Consider the following 16,479-nt stretch of genomic DNA (forward strand, 5'->3'; position numbering starts at 1 on the left):
CAACAGGTACATTTGGACTAAAGGCTATTGGAACACTATTTTCTTTTGAGCAGGATTTTAAAAAATGAGTGCGAATTCTGTTATGAACTTCATTTAAAGACATTTTTACATTCATAAAATGACCAACAAGATTATCTTAAGGAGGCTGACTTATAAATTAATGATCTCAGGCACACAGTACCCTCATAGGAAGATCTATGTTCACTCAAAGCTTAGCCATGTAGGTTAAATTCACATTTAAAATATTGCATTTGTATACTCCATGAAAGTTATTATGGTGCTTATTCTGGTGGAGCACCTGCCTAGAATCATATGTGGAGCACCTTGAAAAGCCGTGGAGGAAGGCTGCCTCTTCATTAAGGTAGGCAGGATGAAGGGGGAAACTTTTTTTTTAAGCTCCCATAGCTGTATGCTAGCTCAGAGCATTCTAAATATACCTTCAGAGTTTGGTGGAAATGTATCCCTTTCTTTGTGACATAGTGGTTGACAAATTGAGGAAGTTTTTGTTTTAATATTATAAATTTTAAATGCCGAAGAAATGATCGATTATATTTAACCCTTTGTACACTGCTAATCCAACTAGTTCTGCCCCTCAAAACCAGCCCTAGTATGAGATGTTGTATTAAAGGAATAGAACTTTTCTCTTCTGGTTGTTTTGGCAACCTTTGCTGGGCAATGTGGGCCTCTAGCTGTTTAGGTCCGTATGGACTGTACACTCTCAGAAAGCCCTTATTTTCATGGCAGTGATTTTAAAGTAGACCACATCAGTGGTTTTAGACTTTGGCTGCTTATTAAAATGACATGGGGGAACTTTTTAAAAATACCTATGCTTCACCATCCCCAAGACTTACTCATTTTCTATAGGTGTAATCCGGCACCTGTATAAAAGACCCCAAGAGAACTTAAGTGAAGAGAATTGGGCTACTTCTCAACTCCACTTAAGTTTGGTCTTTAATATTAAACCTGCTAATTCAAAGGTGTCTTGAGCATCTACTATGTGCCAGATACTGTGCCAACATGAGGAAAAAATGGTGCTCAGGAGTAGCCATGCAACTGCCATTATGGGATGGAGGGCCCTGTTGGAGAGTAAACAAATCACTAGACAGTTTTTATACAGGATCATGGTAAAGGTAGGCAGGTGGTAAAGGTATCTACCAATACTGAGGGTAAAAGGGAACTCAAGGGCAGACAAATGAAGTTTATGCTGAAAACTGAAGAATGGTCACACTCTGTCAGAGGAGAGGGCAGCAATGGGAAGCATTCTGAGTAAATCAGAAATTCTAAGGCCAGGAGAGTGTGTGTGCCTGTCACAAAACGAAAACGTTTCAGTGATGCTGGTTAGGTTAGGAGTTCAACAAGGTCAAGCAGGTAAACAGATCTGAGGATTATAGAGTCATGCCATTATTCATACAAGCAGTGGTTTTGACTCTTGCTATGACACAGAATAGATTGAGCAAGGAGGCAAGTGTGAAGCTGGAAAGAAGCAGAAATCTAGGTAAGAGGTGATGGTGGTTTCCATCACAACAATAGAAATGGAAAGAAGTAGAAAGCTTGTGAGAATAATAGGAGTTAATTATTGGGTATTTGGAGGCATAAAAAAGGAAGAAGGCATCCATGCTTTGGGTATGGGCAATTTGACTAAATTAAGAACCTTAGGAGAAAAAAACGGTTTTGAGAAGTTAACGAATTTATTTTAGAATAAGGTACATCAAAGGCTTCAATGAACTGAACATATTCCCCAAGCCTAGCCCTAGTCCCAATATCTGTCATGAGCTTTAGATATGTATTACCAGATATTGAGACTAGTGAAAGACTTGGGGATATAAACATTCATAGGATAATTAAACCAAGAGAGTGGATGACCTCATTCAGAAAGTGAGACGAGAGCCTGTATTTCAGATTTTAAAGAACAAGGAGTTTGTAGTGGGAGTACCTGTCCAGTACACTGGAAGTAGGTATTACTGGGTTTTAGTTCTAGCTTTGCCACTCACTGCTTATAACTATGCCATGAAAAGTGATATAATCATTCTCATTTCATTTTCCTAAACTCATACCAGAAGAAACCCCTTCCTCCACCTAAATCATAAGGTTATGTAGTGGGCAGAATAATGCCCCATCTCAGAGGCCCAGGTCCTAAACCCTAGAACCTGTGAAGATGCTAGCTGCATGGCAAAGGAGAATCAAGGTTGCTGTTGGAATTACAGTTGCTAATCACCTGACTTTAAAATAAGGTGATTATCCTTATGGACCCAATATAATCAAAAGAGTCTTTAAAGTATAGAGGAGAGAAACAAAGGAGAGAGAACCAGAGAGAGGACAGCGTGAAAAGAACTTGACCTGACATTACTGGCTTTGCACATGGAGGAATGAGTGGACCATGAGCCCAGGGATGCCTGCCACCTCTGGAAGCTGCAAAGGTAAACCAGTTCCCCCTGGGGACTCTAGCAGATATACAGCCTACTGACACCTTGATTTTAGCTCACTGAGACCCATTCTAGACTTCTGACTTCCAGAACTGTAAGGTAATAAATGTGTGTTGTTTTAAATCACTCATTTTGTGGCACAGCAGCAGTAGGAAGCTAATTCAAGTGTTGGGTGAATGAAGCCAGATATGTATATGAAATAGTTTCAAATACGGAAAATGGATTACAAATGCACATGCTTATGAGAATATGTTTATGGGTTTCTCTACTAATTTCAATGACAAATGTTGAACACTAAGCGTGGGTGAATTGTGCCAGATATTGATTTTAACATTAGACTCATAAGTAGACAGGAAGTAACAGGGAAAATGATTAGGGGACAAATGGCACATAAAAACGAGGGGTATTTATATAATAAATATATGGAGTGCTAAGTAGTATGTCCGAGTGATCATGACAACTGAAGGCAGCATCTCCATCCCAAGCAAGAACTGTGCACATTCAGGGCCACCTTTCTACCCAACAGGGGCTTGACTGTACCTGCAGTAACCTGGGCTAGAGTCTTAGATGAGCTTGGGTCTTATGCTGCTGACCTTGAAGACGTTAGCAGAACTTTTGGCATCTCTGGTAATAGATAATCTGAAGAGCTGCATGGAGAGTTAAGTGTATACATAATTAATCCCTTTCCTCGCCTCCTCTCTTCTTTATTCCTAATCTCAACCAGTTTCTTCTTGCGCCAAAAATCTGAAGACCTACAATTTCAACTGGGCTTTTGTACAGCTAGTAAAATAACTACCAGTATTTTATTACTCCTTAAGAGATTAAAGTCTGCTTTTTTAAAGCTAATACAAAAAATTTTAGTGCTTAATATGTATTTTTTAAAGCCTATATTATGGAAAGAAATATATTGCAGGTAATGACAAGGCCTCAGGGGATGCACAAAGATCAGGATTGGCTGATAGGGTATGGGCTCTGGCTCAGGAGGGCTTGGGGTAGCAGTTCACAGAATGTGGAGCAGGGAGAGGGTGGTCAAGATTCTGGTGTGGAGGATACAGTAAAACAGACTAAGCTTTAGGAACTGTGCCAAAGAAGGCTCTAACAACAAAACTGTGGCATGTCACTAATAGCTGATAAGTTCTTGGCTGTAGTCACAGCAGCTCAGTCCCACCTACATAGAAAGAATGATAATGATAATAGATTCCCTTCTTGAATATTTAACAGAGCACCAAGTATTAATCACATTACAAGGAATCTTCAAAACATTTTGTTAGGTAAGCAATGTGATCATTCCCAGTTTACAGATGGAAAAACTGAAGCTTGGAGAGGCTTAGGAATTTGGCCAAGATCACACAGCCAGTAACTGGCTAACTTACATGGCCTCTAGGCACAGCTTTTGATTGGGAATCCAGAGCATCTGTCAGATAATAACAAGTCCCTAGCCCCTGGTTAAGTGTCTGTAGCTTAACCTCTGGGATGAAAACAGCAAAATCAAGATGGGGTAACAGTTGCAGATCGGATTACCTAGGTATGGATCCTAGCACAGATTATGGGGAAAAGATTCAGCCATCAAAACTGGAAACTTGGAATACCCCGAGCATGGAGGGAAAGGTTGCAGAACACAGTTGTCAGTTGATTAACAAGGGTAACTGGATAATATATCAATGGCAGAGCACCAGCTTAAAGCCCCCCAAACTCTCCCAACTGACAATGCTCCATAGCCATTCTCCTAAATGCCTCCACCAGGAGACCTACTAGGAGACTCCTGGTGCTTGCCAGTCCATCCAGTCAGAGTCAGATACATCAAGTGTGTCACTGGCTGAATTATGGAGCACACTCTCCACTCAAATAAGAAAGAACTGAAAAGGATTCCAATGAAGAGGAGGAGGGTGAAGGGAAGAGGTTTTAAGCTATTGGTGGGACAGGAGCTCTGCATCCCATCGCACAATACTGTTAAAGAAAGTAGCAAGCCCTTTGTAAGTATTGTGAAAACCAAATCCAAAACTGCATCGTGTCTTCCCCCTTATAATACAGTTACTATGGAAAGTTATTATGTGTGTGTCTTTGAAGACTTTAAATGGAAATAAACATTTTCTCCAAATCAGCTGTCATCATCAGAATCTGTCTTACTGTTAGAAATTCTGAGTTTTAAAAGTTTCTATTTCTAAAACTAAATGCTGATGAGAGCTATACAGTCCAAAATAGAATTTTTTTTCTAAGCATAAACATCTGAAATTTGAGTTATAGTTAGCTGGTCCAGTATTGCATAGAAAAGACTGTTAACACACACACAAAGAATGAGGATAAAGATACATCTTTGCTCATTCTGTGAATTATAACTATTCATCTTTCTGAAGTATGAAAGACCCACAAAGGATGTGATTTGCCTCCAGAAGTTTATCACCTATACTGGAAAATATATCACATTATTTATGACAGGATAGGGAATGTTAACCATCTACATTTTTTTTGTTCAATTCTCTGAAAGTAAGTATCTTGTACAACATGAAGCCAAAGTTAAATTAAATGCTCCCCTTGTAACAGACTTTGTAATACCTAATTCACTTCTGTGAGATTAAAGGAGTACTTTACTTTTTTTTTCCCCTTGCAAATGATGAAAAGCTGTATTTAGGTAAGAACATTATTCAGTTCAATATTTCAGAGAGATAAATGGTGATAACTCACAGAAAAATGTAATCATATAAGCTTATGGTATATGCAGAAAGTTCATTTGTAAAGAACTTCATCACTATGGTCTTTTTTCAGCAAAATGAAACTTTATAGATGTTTAGACGTGCTGTATCATTTCTATCAGAGTCAAATTCCATTGCAGGTGATCAAAGGAATGGTGGCTTTAAACGCACCTTGTTTGGCATTTACTATCTTAAATGCATTTAGACTGACATTGTGAGCATATTTAAGCAAGCTGAAAACAGTCACTCAAAGCCAGGCAAAGGCATACTTCCTAGCAGTTATCAAGTTAGATGTTCTGGATTCAAATAAGCTGTCCCGAATCCCTAGGGCAGTCATGCTCCTGCCACGTGGGCTGCTCTTCTGCACTTCGAGTGGGAAATTTCAAGAAGTCACATTGGGCTTGTGGCCTGAGAAATGCTGCTGGATGGTGATGAGCCAGGAGGTTTGAGGGGCTTCCCTTTGGGTCAGTCTAAATCTTACCCAAAAGAAGGACCCCATAAAAGTAAAGCTTTGTTTGAGAGGCACTTTTTGTAGAATACTCCCTGAAAAGGAGAAAAAAAATATTCTTCCAGAATCAGAAATCAAGTCTTCTAAAATAAGCTTAAACTGTTAGTCCACTGGAAAAATTGTATGCCTTAATTTGTTAACAATCTCAGGGGTGTAATAACTACATGAGAAGCCAAGTGTATTTTCAGAACTCTTAGCTCAGAATAGTCCTGCTTAGCCCCACCCAGTGAGCAGGGTCTTTCCTTCCTCCTCATCGTCCATTCAAGCTCGCACAGACTTTTTTAGGGGGCTGGGAATGTCCTTCTGCTTTCTTAGAGTCATACTCTTAAACCCATATAACTGAGAACATTTCTGCACACTTAACCCTCATTTAATTCTAATTTCTTTTAGAGTATGGCAACATAGGTTCATTTATAACAAATATTTCCTCATCGGGTACACCACACCTCTCACTGACAAGTTGCTTTTTTAGGGTACAGAAGAAATGTAAAATGTGATAAACAGGTCTCAGTGGGCTAAAAAGAACATGTTTCCTTACCTCTTCCAGCTACTTACTTGAGGGAAGAGCAACATACATAAATTATTGATGTATAATGTAGGACAATACCTAAAACTAAAGGATCCTCTTTGTCTTAAAGAGCAAGTGCTGTGAACAATACAAAGAGAGATATTTGGAGAATCCGGGAAGACTTTCTGGAAATGATGATTCTTGAATTGGGCCCTAAGGGCTGGTTTTGAGGAGTGTAAACATATGGACTCAAGGTTAACTTGAGTTGAGAAATGGTCATTAGGGTTCGACGTAGCCCTGGGTGCATCAGTGTTCTGCCAATACCAACTAGCATTATGTCCTCGGACAAGTTCCTTAAACTTTGAATCTTGCCATCTGTTAATTGACGATGACAGTAGAATCTACCTTGTTGCAGTTTGGGGTCAGGAGTAAATGAGATCATGCCTACGAAGTTTTCAACATAGGGCCTGATATATGCTACATGCATGATAAATGTTAGTTATTACTCTTTCTTATTCCATATCCTACTCCATAGTCATCTTTTCAGCATTTGGTATTGGTTTGAAAACCCTTCTATTTGGACATTGCTTCTCCTTTAACCTCCATTGGATACCTGCCTCCTCTGACTGTGGCTCTTCCATCCCTTCAGAGACCTCCACTAGGCGTCTTTACTCCTTCTGTTGGTGACCTTTTCACTTCTGTGTCTTTAAGAACTATCTGTGGGGTGGATAACTTCTCCTATCTCAGTCTCTTCTCCATTCTGTCTGTGACTATTCTACATGGTAATCTTCCAAAAACCTGATCATAATCTGTGCTGAAGCCCTCACTGCCTTCTGTTTCACTGTCTGCTGAATATAGTTCCCTAAGCATTTAGCCCTTTCTACACAAACCCTCACTCACCTTTTACCTTTTCCCTGGCACACTTCTGTACATGCTTTTTGGATATTCCATGATTCAACCAACTGAACAATTGTCCTTTGCCTTTCTGGGGATTTCTTTCTGTCTAGAATACCAGCCTCTTCCCAGCTTCCCCTTTTAAGATTACATTTATCTTTCAAGATCCAGATGAGATCCCAAGTTCTGCATAAAGTTTCCCCTCCACTGTTACAATACTTGTCACATCTACATAGCATTCATACACATTTTATCTCTCCTACTAGACCACCTCAACCGTATTTTGCTGTTTCCCTTAGCATCCCCACCTCCCTTTGCCTGTCCCCGTCCTTAGTACTGTGTCTTCCATGGACTTGCTGTTCAACAGATGTTTCTTGAATGAATAAATCACAGGGAGAAATAAAGCCATTTAATTTTAAGCAAGGGAGGAATATTGATGAAAGTGGTATTTCAGGAAGATTGGTCTCATACTGATTGCATGAAGGATCTGAACTAATTTTATAAAATATTTGAAACTTACCAGGGAAAGTAAAATTACTTAAACAAGACCTTGAACCCAATGTATCCTTTCAATCATAGGAGGGTCTAGAAAAAGCCCTTGAGATAGAGGTTAAAAGAAATTCTTCTATTTTTTTAACATTTTATTTTTATCTATTCATGAGAGACACAGGCAGAGGGAGAAGCAGGCTCCCCTTAGGGAGCCTGATGTGGGACTCGATCTCAGGACCCCGGGATCATGCCCAGAGCCAAAGGCAGATGCTCAATCACTGAGCCATGCAGGTATCCCTAGAAGAAATTCTAGAATTTCTTCATCCCTAGAAGAAATTCTTCTAAGTTGTATCTTCTTTTCTACCAATGTGCTTTAATTGATGCTAGATAAATAAGTGCATAATAATTACCAAACCTTGTTGAGAGTCCCAGATATGATGTTACATTTCTGTATGAACCGGTATGATAGAGAACCACAAACCAAATTGCATACCTAAACTGTTAATTACTTGAATACTCACATACACAGACATGGAGACTTTATGATTTAGTGGATATCAAATTATGGACAATGATCCATGGCCATTTTGCTAGTTCCCACTTTGTTTGCTCATTATATTTAGGTTCATGTAGTTTTTTGCTATGGCAAATGTCATTGGTAGTATAATTAATTACATCTCTACTCAGCAATTTCGAAAGCTTAACTGCTCATTTTCTCAGCATTCTTGGTGGTTTTGGCTTCTACTGATCCTTCTAAATGCATTTCACCATTGAGTATGTGAATTCTTGAATACAAATTGGGCCATGTTGCATATTTGAATAAAAAGCACAGAATGGAAACTATGATCCATGAGGGCAGGTTCTGGTTTTACACAAAGGACAAAAGAGAAACATTTCTCAAAGACAGTATTTTTCCTTACGTAATTTAAAGATATTCAAAAGTGTAATTGCTTGACATGTCTAAGCACCCACCTAATAATTCCAACATAATAAGATTTCTGCTGGTTCATATTACTCAGAATACAATGAAGAATAATGCCTGTCATAATGACTTTCCAAATCCACATTGACAGGAGACATGAAGGAGGCAGCATTGTCCCATGTGGATACTGTATAACAGTGACACAGACAACTTATTCACCTTTCCCTTCACTCAATGTGAAAATATTACTCATCTCTGTTATGGACACATATAAATATAATTAGCTTGTGATTATTCAGAGACAGAATAAATTTGCCAGGATACTGATTTCTCTTCTCTTTTTTCGTTTTTATTCTTAAGCTTTTTAATTCATCACATATTCTCATTTTCATGAGAAGACAAAGGTTCAGGGAGCAGAAAGTACATAATAAAACTTTGAAGTTTTACTGCGAGAAAAAAATTGGAGGCAGTAGCTAAATAAAGTTTGGGACTTTTTTTTTTTAAATGTATTAACCTCCCAGTTTTGAAACCAAGAGAATATAAAAAAATGAAAGGGAGCAGGCAAACAAGAATAGGTAATACTTTCTTTCCAGTAGAAAATTTGTCCCAAAATACTGGTATAGAACTCTACAGAGCAAAGCTGAAACAAATGGAATAGTGCTTCTTAGTCTTTAGTTTTCTTTTACTGCTTTTTAACAAATTATCACAATTGTTTGGAGTTCAAACAGCTCAAATTTATCTTATAGTTCCAGAGATGAGAAATCCGAATAGGTGGGTCTCACTGGCCTAAGAGAACATGTTTCCTTGCCTTTTCCATTTTCTAGAGGCTCCCCACACTCCTTGGCCCTCCACCATCTTCAATGAGCAGTGAATTCTCCTCGTTTTGTATCACATATCACAAATATGTATCACATATTTATTCTACTGCAGTGGATATCCAAGCTCCCCATATAGATCAAGCTGATGAGGGCAGTTGCTTCAGTCTTGGACTGCCATGGCCAATTAGAGAAAATCCATAAAAGGCTTGCCTTTACCTCCTCCCCTTTCCTCTTCCACATTTAAGGACCATTGTGATTACATTGTGCTAAACCCAGATAATATGAGATCATCTCTCTGTCTAAAGTGAGCGATTAACAGCCTTAATTCCGTCTGCTACCTTAATTTATCTTTATTATAACATATTTACAAGTTTGGGGTATTTCGATGTAGACGTCTTTAGGAGGAGAGGGAAGTGATTCTTCTATCACAATCTTTTCTCTGACCTGAAGATTCACATCCAGCCCATATCCAAAATACACTGACCACATCCCAAGATCACCCTAAGTCATTTTAGAATCAACTCAAAGTCTAGGGATGCCTGGGCGGCTCAGCAGTTGAACGTCTGCTTTTGGCTCAAGGCGTGATCCTGGAATTCCCAGATTGAGTCCCACATCGGGCTCCCTATGGGGAGCCTGGTTCTCCCTCAGCCTATGTCTCTGCCTCTCTCTGTGTCTCTCATGAATAAATAAATAAAATCTTTAAAAAAAAAATACACTCAAAGTCCAAAACCTCATCAGCTCAAAAGTCCCAGATCTCAGCGTGTGCATTTGAATATCCTGGGTATTTTGTTAAAATGTAGATTCTGCTTCAGTGGGTCTGTCAGGTAGCGGGTAGGAGTGTAAGGTGTGATTGTCTGAGATTACCTTTCTAAGCAGCTCTCACATTTTGATGCTTCAGGTCCATGGACCACATTCTAAATAGCTAGAATTTAACTTTTTTTTTCCCCAAAAGCCTTAATGGGTATTGTTGGAAAACCTTTCATGAAATTTGGATTTAGACTTTTGGATTGAATACACAGAGCAGATCTTTGACAGACTTTAATATAATGCTATCTAGTGGGGACACACCCATACACACACACACACCCAAAAAAATGAGGGAAGGAGAAGGCCAAATGCTTGTGCCTAGGGCTTTGACCCAAGTATGTATACTCTTGGCCATGACTTAGAATTGTCATATTTATTCTACTGCAGTGGATATCCAAGCTCCCCACATAGATCAAGCTGATGAGGGCAGTTGCTTCAGTCTTGAACTGCCATCGCCAGTTAGAGAAAATACCATAAAAGGCTTGCCTTACCTCCTACCTCTTATGTTGCAAGGAAGATTGAAGAGCAGAGACCACAACTGTCCTTACCCCAGCCGACTTTATTCCTCTGAGTTGTTCCCATCCATATGTAGGACTTAAGTCTATATAGTTTCTTGCGATCTGACTGATTAATTACAATGTAACTTCCCCCTTGAGAATGGACCAGGTACTGCAATTGTCCAGAAATGGTTGCCTAGTTCCCCCCATCAGGTGGTCTGCCTCTTTAGGGATGGATGTCCCCAAGGCAAGCTAAATTCAGATAAGAATTCCTGATAAAAGAATAAACAGAAAGTAGATACCAAATGAGCTTACTGGGTTAGGGTTGAATGGTTCTCATCCAAAAAGAAGATTCAGTGAGGTGTAAGCCTGCTTCTTGCTGTTTAGAATCAGTTTAATCAGAGCCCAGAGTGGACTATCAACTCTCCATAAGTGGCATTTTTTTAATAGGACAGTACCATAGCTTTGAGAACAGACTCTCTTCTGTCTTAATAATATTCATGCCACACTGGCCAAGCCCAAAGGACTACTTACATGTGTATTTTAGAATCCACAAAGGGGAGAAACTATTGGTCATCCTAGCAGCTGATTAAGTCAGAAATGCCAGGCAAGGGGTGGCACCTATATGGCCCATGTTTTGCCACCACATTCCCTGTCCTTATGAGAGATGTTCTCAGCATTGCCTGTGGAGAGTTATTGAACCTACAGGCAAGCACTGATCAGTGGTAAAGGATGTTTGGAAGATTGGAGAATTTTGCTTCAGTTACACTGTCTTTCTCATAGATTTCTGATTTTACTAGGCTTATGTTAAACTGGAACATTCACTCCTAAACTTTGAAGCATAGCATCAGGCTTATATTTTTGACTGTGTTAGTCCTCACTGATTGTCATCTTACAATCCAGAGTCACATGTGTCTTTTGATGTTCTTAAAATTGTTATATATGATGTTGTTTTATTTCTCTACTTAGCAAATTATGAGTGGCGATCATATCTTACTTCAAATATGCCTGAAAAATAATAAACTGTTGCTAGATGCTAAGTTCTTTTTAATTGATTGGCTTCTAGAGACCCTTGAAAATCAGTGAGGTCACTCTTAGGCAGTGATTCTCACTTTGTTCACTCATTAGAGTTTTTTAAAAAATTCATATGTATGCTCCAAGCCAGAATAATTAAATCAGGTTCTCTAGAGGTTAGGACCAGAACTTGCCATTGGTTTAAAGCTTCCTGGGTGATTCTAGTGCACAACCAAGGGCAAGAATTTCTGCAGTAGATGCAAGCACTTTGTGAGAAGGAAGCACAGAGAGGCTTAGGAAAGCCCACCTGCTTTGACAGTGAATAGAAAATATGTGTTTGTTTTTGTTTCTCCTCTTAAGGCATAAAGAGGTTAGGAGGAAAGAGGTGATGAATGGTTCAGCTCTGCCCTGGGCTCATTTAAAGGTGCCAGAGGGCTAGTTACAGATTGCCTCAGGGGGATTATCATTATAGGGCTGCAATCCAAGGACATTTTACTCCTGCTCCAGTGACCTAAAGGCATCACTGGGAACCTCTGCTACCTTCTAATGCCATTTGCTGTGGATAAGAGAAGCTTAAATATAGGAGATTCCTTTGGCTTTCTAAATGAGGGAAGAAGTACGGACACAACTGCTTTCCTCTCTTATCTTCTTCAAGCCTCAAAATCTTAACTCTTTGCTCTACCTCTTACTTCTCAATGGCTCCTGTGATCTCTCCCAGACTGATGAAGTTTTCACACTGAAATGTTTCATTCTCTCAACTGTGGGTCTAAAACATGGGCTTGCCCTTCAAACCTTCCTTTCTTTCCTTTTTTAAAAATTAATGTACCAATATTGTGTTTCATCTATGTAAAGACAAGCCAAAGTAAACCAACTCCAAAAATAAACAAAAAAGTGCAACAGGCAACAAGTGAGGCCATATTTGCCGTCCAGTTCTTTGTTCCTTTCTTCTGTATTCCCACTGTTTCTTCCTTAGCTGAAGGCCCTCTGGGTTCTTGTTGCTTTCTAAAGTGTTTGTGTTTTCTATTTATATGCTCTAAACATTCTTTCCTTTCCTTTCCTTTCCTTTCCTTTCCTTTCCTTTCCTTTCCTTTCCTTTCCTTTCCTTTCCTTTCCTTTCCTTTCTTTCCTTTCCTTTCCTTTCTTTCCTTCTTTCCTTTCTTTTTCTTTTTCTTCTTTTCTTTTCTTTCTTTTCTTTTCTTTCTTTTTTTTTTTTTTAAAGATTTAATTTATTCTCGAGAGACACAGAAAGAAAGGCAGAAACACAGGAAGAGGGAGAAGTGGGCTCCCTGTAGGGAGCCTGTTGTGGGACTCCATCGCAGGACCCCGGAATCACGCCCTGAGCCAAAGGCAGATGCTCAACCACTGAGCCACCCAGGCATCCCCACAAGGCAGTTTCTAAGGCAATGGTAATTTTCTTCATTTGGATGGAATGTACAATGGCTGTTTATTATTAATCTTTAACCTACTCATATATTATATGTGCTCTTTTGTATATGTGATACTTTTAACTAAAATAAATTCCAGACATTTTTTAAAAGACTTTAAATGATGTCTTACTGCATTCTAGAACCTTAACTGAAATACCAACATTGGCCATCAGCTAATCCCAAATAAACAATCCACTGTCTTTCCCACTTCTTGACTATAATAACCTTCCCATCCAATCCTGCTGGTTCCTTCAGTACCCCAAACTTCCCACATTTATTTTCACTTCTGAACCTTATTCCCACTGTGTTTCTATCTGAGGAATTCGGTTTCTTCTTCAATCCAAGATTTATACTTTCAACTTTATTTTTTACAACATATCATTCTGTGCAGTCTCCCTTCTCCTTCCCTGGAGCTCTTCCTGACCTTTACAATCTCCAGATCCATGTTTGATTATGTACTCTCTGTCTTATAGTCTATTTTACCTATTTTGTTTTTTAGTATCTTTACCATCTTTCCTCAGCTAGAATATAAAATCCTAGAGGAATGACCATGAATCTTTTGCTACTTTCTTTGAAATATGTTGGAGGAGGCTGTATTTGTTTGGTTTAATCATGTCGAGTGTAGAAATAATCCAGAGAGTGTTACTGTAAATGTGGAGTGAGCCAAGAAATGTTGAAGGCCAGATACAGTCTCTGAGTGCCAAGAACAATGGCCTTTGAAAAGACTTCAAAGCTCTACCAAATGTAATAATCCCACAGGCCAAATCACCTTTTGGAACATTTTTCTCAGAATCACTTGTGCTAATATTATGTTTATAGCACACTTTAGGAAGATGGGCTAAAATTGACAAATGGTACATGATTAATCTATTTTCTGCTTATTATCAAATCAATTTTCTTCCATTTAAAATTTTCTTTTAGGATTTCTTTTCTTTTTTAAAAAGATATTATTTATTTATTCATGAGAGACATGGGGGGGTCAGAGAGAGAGAGAGAGAGAGAGGTAGAGACATAGGCAGAGGGAGAAGCAGGCTTCCTGCAAGGAGCCTGATGTGGGACTCGATCCCGAACCCCAGAATCATGACCTGAGCCAAAGGCAGATGCTCAACCGCTAAGCCACCCATGTGTCCCTATGGTTTATTTTTATCAGCTTTTTAGATAAATGTGGCACATGTCTTGGTTTCTGGGTTTTTTCTTTATCATTTTCATCTAGGGGAATTACTAAAAAGAGTCCAGGAAAAATGATTGCACTCTTCTGCCATATGGCCTTCCAATAACATGCAGTATTTAATAATGGCTGAAGCTTGTAACTTACCTAAAGCTAGAAGTCGATGTACAAATTGTTCTCTGTTTTTAATGTTTATTTTAATGCTTATTATAATTTCAAGTATTTTATGAGTTAACATAAGGATTATCATGTTAGATGTATGCTACTCGTGTTGTGAATCAAATTTTCACAGTTTAACTTAAATCTGCACATTTATGTTAAAATTCATTATTTTTGCTAGAGATACAATTAAAATCAATTGAGTACTGATGCGTATTTTAATAGATTTATTCACTATCATATGATTTGGATTGGATTGGAAAACTTCGTTGGAATGTCTCTTTACTCTCTGGTACATGCACACATACACATACATGCACTTTTTGATAGAAAAAATATTATTTAAGATGCACCAGCTTTCTCCCCACCCACTCAGAAAGAGTGCATTGTATAGGCAATTTTGGTGAAATTCTATCAAATACCTAAGTATAAACTATTTCAGAACACATAAAATTTGAAAATCTTGTCTAATAACTTACCAAATCCAGCAAAATTTTAATACTGAAACCTGGAAAAGACAATCTAAGAAAGAAAAGAAAACACAATGGATTGAATGTTTATGTCCATGAGCTTCATATTGAAATCCTAACCCCCAAAGTGATTGGTGTTAGGAAGTGCTTAGGTCTGAGGAACTATCCTCATGAATGGGGAACTTATAAAGATACCCCAGAGGTCTCTATCACCCCTTCTGCCATGTACAGTTAGTTACAGGGAAAGGCAGCCATCTGTGAACCAGGAAACAGACTCTCACCAGACATTGAATCTGCTGCTGCCTTGATCTTGGACTTCCCAGCCTCTAGAACTGTTGTTTGTAAGCTATCCAGTCTAAGTATTTTGTTACAGCAGCCCAAGCAGACTAAGACAGAAAGGAAACTGTAGATTGTGTTCACTAATGGAGTAGTTAATGTATTTAAACACAGTTCACTGGGCACTCTGATAAGCCTTTTTCAGATGTATAGAAAAGTTAATTAAATTGCCAGGAATCACCCATTTACTTACTAGTAAAATTGTACTTAAAACCCAGGAATATCTGAAATCAGAACCCACATGCAATTAATGAAATTTCTTTGCTTTGTGGATATAAAACCCCTAAATAAATTGTTGAGAAAAATAGAATCTATAAGAATACAAAAGAATAATACAAAATAACCAAGAGAATTGTTCTAGGAATAAAAAGTTGATTTGACATTATTAGTCAATTTTTATAATCTTTTATTAATTTTAATAAGAAATAGTTAACTTAAATCAAGAACACCATTTTAACAAGAATATGTTAGGCACCACCCAATTAAGGTTAAGAAGAAGCTGTCTTTTTTTTTTTAATTTTTTTATTTATTAATGATAGTCACAGAGAGAGAGAGGCAGAGAAACAGGCAGAGGGAGAAGCAGGCTCCATGCACCGGGAGCCCGACGTGGGATCCGATCCCGGGTCTCCAGGATCGCGCCCTGGGCCAAAGGCAGGCGCTAAACCACTGCGCCACCCAGGGATCCCGAAGAAGCTGTCTTTACTAGTATTTAACATTGTTCAGGAAGTTCTTACCAGGGACGCCTGGGTGGCTCAGCAGTTGAGCATCTGCCTTTGGCTCAGGGCATGATCCCAGAGTCCAGGATCAAGTCCCACATCGGGCTTCCTGAAAGGATCCTGCTTCTCCCTCTGCCTGTGTCTCTGCCTCTCTCTGTGTGTATCTCTCGTGAATGAATAAATAAAATCTTTAAAAAAAAGGAAGTTCTTAGCAAATGTTCCTTTCTACAAAAAGAAATGAAATAGAAATACTGGAAAAGAAGAGGCAAAATGATACTGATTTGCAGTAGATTTGATAACTTGGAAAGTCCATATGTAGGTCTTGATTCAGGATGATCTAAATTATTCTCCAGAAAAAAAAAATTATTCTCCAGAACATCCCTCTTTAAAATGTCCATACATTTTAGCCTAATTTGTCCACATTCAAAACCTGCATTACTATCACAGTTATCACTCTCATTTTACAGATGTGGTCACCAAGACCTACAGAATCAGGAATCATGGCCAGGCTCAGACACCTCATAGGTGGTGAAACTGGGTTTCAAACCAGGCAGTCTTGCTCCAGAACTGGCATTCCTAACACATTACACTGTTTTGAATAACACAGTCCTTTCTGCCTCCATGTCATCTACA

The 16,479-nt window shown here is 38.7% G+C and overlaps 1 protein-coding gene across 1 annotated transcript in view; it reads left to right on the plus strand.

The window, feature by feature from the left end:
• Positions 1-16,479, plus strand: part of PRKD1 (protein kinase D1) — a 323,089-nt gene that overhangs the window by 208,710 nt on the left and 97,900 nt on the right.

Source organism: Nyctereutes procyonoides, unplaced genomic scaffold, assembly GCF_905146905.1.
Source record: "Nyctereutes procyonoides isolate TBG_1078 unplaced genomic scaffold, NYPRO_anot_genome, whole genome shotgun sequence".
NCBI classification, from domain to species: Eukaryota; Metazoa; Chordata; class Mammalia; order Carnivora; family Canidae; genus Nyctereutes; species Nyctereutes procyonoides.